We start from the raw sequence: 7,535 nt of genomic DNA, 5'->3' as shown, positions 1-7,535 counted from the left end.
AAGTTGAGGGACCACTGGGATGCATTTGTTGAATATAAGAGGAGTGAAGAAGGTGTGAAAAAGATCACGACCAACACAGCAAATGCTAGTCAGAAGGGCTACCACCATCATTTGGGGCGAGGTGGGTATGGCTCAACAATTCCCAAGTGGAGGAAGATGGAACAAGATCTGATCGAACGGGGAATCGTACCTGCAACTATTGAATGGCCCGAACGATAAAAAAATTGGTACTACGCTCATGGAGGCTCCCTAAGCCAAGAGGATGGGACGTTGATTTTTAATGACACAATACGTGAGAAGGCCGAACATCTCATGAAGAACATTGAAGATTCTAAGGCTGGGAGGTTGAAGGTGGACCGAGAAAATGATGAGCTCACATTGGCCCTCGGTAATCCAGAGCACCCAGGACGTTGCCGAGGGTTCGGGGTGGTTCCGTGGAAGTTTGCTTTCCGAGGCGACAGCGCCTCGTACAGAAGCCGGAAGCGAAGAAAGGAACAGATCGAGGAGAGCTGGCGGCAGATGCTAGAACAAAGAATGATGGATGAAATCAATCGGCGGGTGGCCCATGCAGTTGCGGAGTTGGCCCAATCTGGAGCAATGCCGAATCCTAACACCGCCAGCCCTTCTCAATGCCTCTTGAGCAGTTGTGCTTCTACAGGGGTCCCCGATGCGCAGACGCCCAGGTTACCCGTGGAGGAGCAACGGTTCCCCGTGGATGCCATCACGCAACGGACCTCATGTGAGCTGCATGCACCGGTCGGCAACCTCACTATTAAGGTATACTTATACATAATATTTATGCAATCTTGTCAATTGATCCAGGCCTCGAGATCGGAGTTCAACTTGTTTACTTCTGCTATATGTACAGGTAGCGTACGGGAGTGCATTAGCAACCCTGGCAGGGCAGAGCAGTCATGGCATGGACATTCCAACAGGCTACGCCAGCGTCTGCGTAGAGCAAATAGTTGATCCCCAGTATGAAGGTCTAGAGCTCGACTTCCCAGGAGGCGACGGGGAAAAGACATTGACAGATGCGCTTCATGGGATCATTCTATGGAAGAAACGCTACATCATTATTCCTGGCACGGAGCCATCTCCTCAGACCTCAAGACCGCTCCCCGTAGATCCCCAGCAGCGACCTTCTCCTCATACCTCGAGACCGGCATCTCCTGCTCCAGGACCGTCCCTTCCATCTATATCAAGGTCTCCATCTCCACCACATCCTGGTGCTGGGAGCGACGACGACAATAACAACACCCCTCCCCGATCACCGTCGCCGGCACCATGAGCGGCCCCCTTGAAGGAACCTGCACCACCACTAAAGAAGTCACGAGCACCGCCTCCCAAGCAAAGACAGAGAAAGAAGAAAACAAAGGAGCCTGAAGTGACTCGTAAGGAACGCTTTGAGGCAATGTCTCATGCAGAACAGTGGGCAGAAATCCAACGAGAGGCCAGTGAGTGGTTTAAGAAACAAGCCGAAGAAAAAAAGGCAAGGGAGATGGAGCCACTGCCAGTAAGTTGGCGAGATTTAAACTTTTTTATCAGGATGGAAGAAAGAGCCAAGAAAAGGATACCACTCTTCTCAAACTATGAACGGGCTCTAGTAAAGGTTGATGAAAAGGATAAAAGGAAAGGAAAATCATCTTCCAGCGGTCCAGTCCCCGACCTCAGCCATTTATCAAAAAAAGATGCTCAACGGGTAAAAGCAATGCCCTTGGATCAACAAGCAAATGTATTGAAGTTCATGGAAGAAACAGGTCTGGGACTTGATGAATGCATAGGGCAAGTTGAGACGCCAACTGCACCGCCCCCTGAGCCGAAGTGGCCTTATGAGCTAGGCAAACCTCTAGTAAAGCCTTCATTGGTACGGAAGCTATCAACAAAGATGTACGAATTCCATCAATGGTACATGATGGCATCCGCCGACTCGAGGGAGATGATCGGCATGAAGGTAAAACCGATAGATTTTCACGGTGAAGGAGAGAAAGTGCTATGGCTAGACTTCAAGGATATATACGAAGTGTACCATCATGATGCCCTGGACGTCTCTCTGATCAGCGCTTGGATTCTGTAAGTGTCCGTTTATCTCTACATGTAAATTTTGGCGTGCGTCACCGTACTAACTTCATCTTCCATTTCATGTAGGATGCTAATTCAGACATGCCGCCGAGATGCGTACCTACATATAGGCTTCATGGATCCATCTGTAGTTAACCAACAACAGATACAATTAGCGCCGGAAAAAACCTTTGCGAAAATATACAATTTCCTACACAAACAAACATTCAAGGATTTCATACTACTTCCATACAACTTCAAGTAAGTGTGTGTATACCGTCTACTTTCGATGTCTTTTTCCTTATCTCTACATGTTAGTTAGCTCTAATATGCATGAACATTTTACGCACGCAGCTTCCACTGGATCCTTATTATAATTGAGCCTGAAAGAAGCCACGTCACTGTCTTTGATTCGTTAAGGAAAGATCTGGTGGACTACCAAGAATTGCAAGACATGCTAGGCTTGTAATAATTCTGGACCTTTATCTCTATGCAAAAATTTATTTCCTAAATTTTATCCCTGTTACACTATATCATTCATTATTCTAATCCGCAGCGCATGGAAACAATTCATAAGGACACACAAAGGTCCATTCAAAGAAAAACTTACATGGAACACAGACTTCCCGGTACGTATGCAGTCTGCACATTTATTACATTGTATAACACGAATATTTCATAACTTATTTTTTTCCGCACTGAAGTGCTTAAGACAGGAACCCGGGAATAATCTATGTGGCTACTACATCTGTGAGCACATGCACAGTTTTATGGGACCCAAGGGACCGAAGATGACGCCGCACAACTTTAAATTACGTAAAATAAAACTATTACTAGTTAATTATTTTCTAGCTGCTTATATGTATTTGTTCATGTAACATTCACAAATTTCCAAATTATAGATATTAAATATTCAACAAGGACTCTTGAAGGAAGAAAGAGTAGCGGCAATATGTGAAGGTCTCATTGGATTCATAATGGACGAGGTGGTAAATCCAAAAGGAGAATTTTATTACGATGGACGACAATTAGACACTCCGATCAGCAACACCACGACGGGAAGATTGTAGGAAGATACTTTGATTTATTTGTATATATAATACGCGCTAATTATGATCGATTTGTACTAAGCTAGTTGAATTGTGTATATGAATTGTGTATAAGGATTGTGTATATATATAGTAATTGTATAATTACAAATCCCATTCGTTTAAATACTAGTTGATTTCGTTCTAAAAAAATCTCAACTACTAAAGGTTAACAAATTAAAAGGGCCGCGGTACTACGTATACGTGATGCATGCATGAAAAATTCAGACGTCACGGCAGTGCCATGCAAGCGCCATTTAGTCCCGGTTGGAATCCAGCCGGGACTAAAGGGGTCCCCTTTAGTCCCGGTTGGTGTCACCAACCGGGACTAAAGGGGGACCTTTACTCCCGGTTAAAAGACTCGGGACTAAAGACCCCCCCTTTTGTCCCGGTTGGTTTATCCCGGATGGATATCCGAGAGATATGCACCCTACCAACCGGGACTAAAGGCTAATTCTCTACCAGTGTTACGATGGAACGATCCGCGCCTATATTTCAGTGTCTCCTTTTCCTATGATCCGACAACACGAATAGGGCAGGTTTGCCCATTGCGGTTTCAGTCCACTAGAACATTCAGCGGGCGATGCGTGCCCTACCGTTTGAACACAGATGACATGCATGGCACAAGACAAATTCACAGCAAAATCACACCATATGCTAATAAACACATCGTCAATATGTTAACATCTGAACACTGGATATAGGTATCTGTCCGGCATTTGAATCATGAATATTACAGCATATCCAAGCACCAGGCACAACAGCAAATTTTTTGAAACAACTGCAATCAGCATATGATCAAACGCACACAAAAGGCGCAACTGGTAGAGCCAAAATGGACGAAACCTCCCCTTTTTGCTATGCATCTTTGCTTGCGCTGTAAAGGAAAAAAAATTCATCTAAAGCATGTCAAGGACATGCTAATTTAAGGGCTTGTTACTCAATCCTCTTCCAAAACATCATAAGATGTGTGCAAGCAAATGAGTAAGACGGTGCAAGGAATTACCTAGTCTCAGGAAAGGCATCTGCACTGCCACCACACCATCATCTCCAGCCACTTAACCACCTTTGTCAGTAAATAGCTTCTTGGTGGGGTTTTTTTTTTTGTTAGGAGATGGGCGAGACCTAGAAGTACAGATATAAGTTTTCTTTTCAATACGCAGTTGATAAAAGCAAAGAAACAGGATGTTAGTGAATCCAACCTTTTTTTAACACTTTTCTGTCTTTATCACCGGATGCATTTGCATTGACAGTACAGCAGTGCCCTGCAGCAAAATATGCCAAAAGAAGCAATTAAGGTCACTACAACTCAGTTACTCAGGTACTATGGCAATACTAAATTTTTAGGAATTAGCTGCAGCCAAGGTAATTAAAGGAAAGCACTAACGTAAATCATTTTGGCAATAAGAGAAATAAGCATTCGATCAAACACTAAAGTGGAAGGCAACAAACACACAAAGAAACATGGACACATAAACAATAGACGTAGCAACACATAACGTTATCGATGTTTCTAGTGGAGAAAGGAAGTACCTAGGCTTAGAAACAACATCTGCACAGGTACCATCGTCCCCATCTCTTGTTAGGCGACAGGCGAGACATAGAAGTAACTCAGTCTGTGTTGCTGGCTTCTGGACAGTCAGGGGTTCGCCGCTACAACATTGTGGGAAAAATAAAAAGATAAGCCACAAAACCATTTGGCCATAAGTTGGGAATTAAAATAAAAGAAACCCAACAATTATTACCAAACAGCCTGAGCAATTGAGTTGCTAACAACACAGCCATCATCAATGTTCATCCTAGGCCCATAGGTGTTGAAAATCTTGGCAATCCAGATTTCTGCAGACATAGACACATATGAGGAAACTTGCTTTTTATGTGTGGCACAATAGGTCTAGAGACAGTGTTGCTTTAATATAGTCTTGCACAGTTAACACAAGTCTTAAACAACTAACTTCTACATATGTTCACACGCAGTAAAGACTTACATGGAACTGAAATCAGAAATAAGATACTTAGACATTGGAGATTTAGAGCACCACACACAGTACAGACTTCAAGTCAGTAAGCTTTATTATCAGGAAACTTGGGATACATTTATTCAGAATAAGTAAATGCTGTTTCACCTCGTGCTTCATGATGCACTTGTGGATGCAGTGTTAATTCATCATTCTTCCGCTTGTAGGCTTTCACCATTCTTCCGCAGAAGGTAACTAAATAAACAAATGGAATGGCTTAATTACAAACAGGTTTAATTAAAAGCAATAGCTATTTGATCTCAAAAACTGTTAAATCCGAAAACATGCCTTGAAGTGACCATAAGAAGTTCAAAGTTGTTTAAGGGGGTGTTTGTTTCTTTAGTCACTCCTAAAATTCCTATCACATCAAATGTTTAGATACTAATTAGGAGTATTAAACATAGACTAATTACAAAATCAATTGCACAGATGGAGACTAATTTGCGAGACGAATCTATTAAGCCTAATTAGTCCATGATTTGACAATGTGATGCTACAGTAAACATGTGCTAATGATGGATTAATTAGGCTTAACAGGTTCGTCTCGTGAATTAGCCTCCATCTTTGTAATTAGTTTTATAATTAGCTCATGTTTAGTCTTCCTAATTAGCCTCCGAATATTCGATGTGACATGAATTTTAATCCGGACTAAAGATCTAAACACCCCGTTAAGTTCACTGACCAAAGGGTACATGTGTGTCATCTTTCTGTATGATTCCAGGTCTGCAGCGACCTACAGTGAAGCATATACAAATGAACTGTTGCAGAACAACCCTGAAATACATCATCTCCCAGCTAAGCCTCAACCTTGCTATCTGAAAAGGAATCTCTGTAAGTTAGAAGAAAAAGGACTATACTGTAAGAAACAGAGATCTAGACAGATGTATAATTAGATTCGGATAGAAAGATGATTGCTATGAACATTCTATGGTGCTTCTTAAGTGGGATTCTATGGCTACAATCCAACCGAAAACCAACCTTCTAACGTCATCTAACTCAGTTCTGAACTAACCCGAACCCCTCAAGAAACTGACTTTCAATGCTGTCTAACAGTACACCTCTAGCACAAGAAGGGAAGGTGGGAAGCCCATGACATGCCACCAATAGAAGTCCTGTAATTCAACATTAAGACTGTCAGACATAGGGAGAAGAAGACAAGTCTAGAATAAATGCACACAACTAAATATATATACAAGATGAGATTACAAAATGCAAAGCTTTTAGGGAGCCAGAGATACTGTTTACACAAAGAATGCGAAAAAAGAGCTTCCGAGACACCTGCTCAGACAACATCATCACAAGGCAAGCACAATTCAGGAAAATAAAATCCAAAGCACGATAGGGGCTCCTGCTGTCTGTAGCTACCCAACCAAGAAGCAGGACCCAATGTACAGAATCTATAAGGTGATTATCTTTGGGAGCACATCAGTTGCCTCCGTATGCAGCCCCTGCTTGCTGGCATCAAGAAGTGCCCCTTGCTAATTACAAAGCTAGATCAATAAATCCCACATCTAATATATACTATAAAGAGTGAGAGAATTGACCAATTCTCACCTAGACTTATACCCACGTACCCCTCACAGAGGGCCCACAATTAAGGTGTTCCCATACACAAGATTACGACGAGGGAGGGAGATTCATTTCGTCGTAATCCCGCCGTTCTAAATCCCGCCCGCGCCCATTTTTTTGACACCGTGCCCTTTTTTTATTTTTTCTACATGCCAGCAACCGCGTGGTGGTGTTGTATGGAAACTAATAATTAGTATCATTGATGAATCAATCAATTGTTTCCTTCCAGAGCCCCTCAATCACACACTTTTCAATTTCCCGTTTTCTTTTTGGCGCCACGCGTCCAATTTGGCACGATCAACGTGCGTTTCCTTTTTTATCATCGTTGTAGCTATATAAATGTATACTAAGATGGCCAACATATTGTTTTGGCTCCACAGCTTCTTGGCGGCACAGCAGGTCGTCAGGTCTACATTATCAGATGAGACGTAGGTGAGTATAAAAACATGGTTTGTCTAACCCGCGCATGCTTCACATGGTTTCTCTAACCCGCGTCCTCATCACAGATTTGTTATAATGAGGGAACGAATTCCGTTCCAAGACGTACGAACACCACATCTCGTCGTGCACCTCCCAGCTGTAAGAGGCGATTTGATGATTCCAACCATATTGGTATTAAGATGGAGCTTGTTTTACGTTTCTCTTTATATTTCTGTGGTTGAGCTTGTTTGTTTCGTTTAAGATAGAGGCAGTGATGCTATATCTGAGGTGGAACTTAAACGGCAAAAACGACGGGAGAGCTATGCAAACTTGCCATCTAAGGTGAGAGCTCAGATGAATGCAACACGGAGGCAAGATTATG

This window comes from Setaria viridis, chromosome 4 (assembly GCF_005286985.2).
Source record: "Setaria viridis chromosome 4, Setaria_viridis_v4.0, whole genome shotgun sequence".
In the NCBI taxonomy this organism is placed as follows: Eukaryota; Viridiplantae; Streptophyta; class Magnoliopsida; order Poales; family Poaceae; genus Setaria; species Setaria viridis.
Note: the sequence above shows the minus strand (reverse complement) of the source record.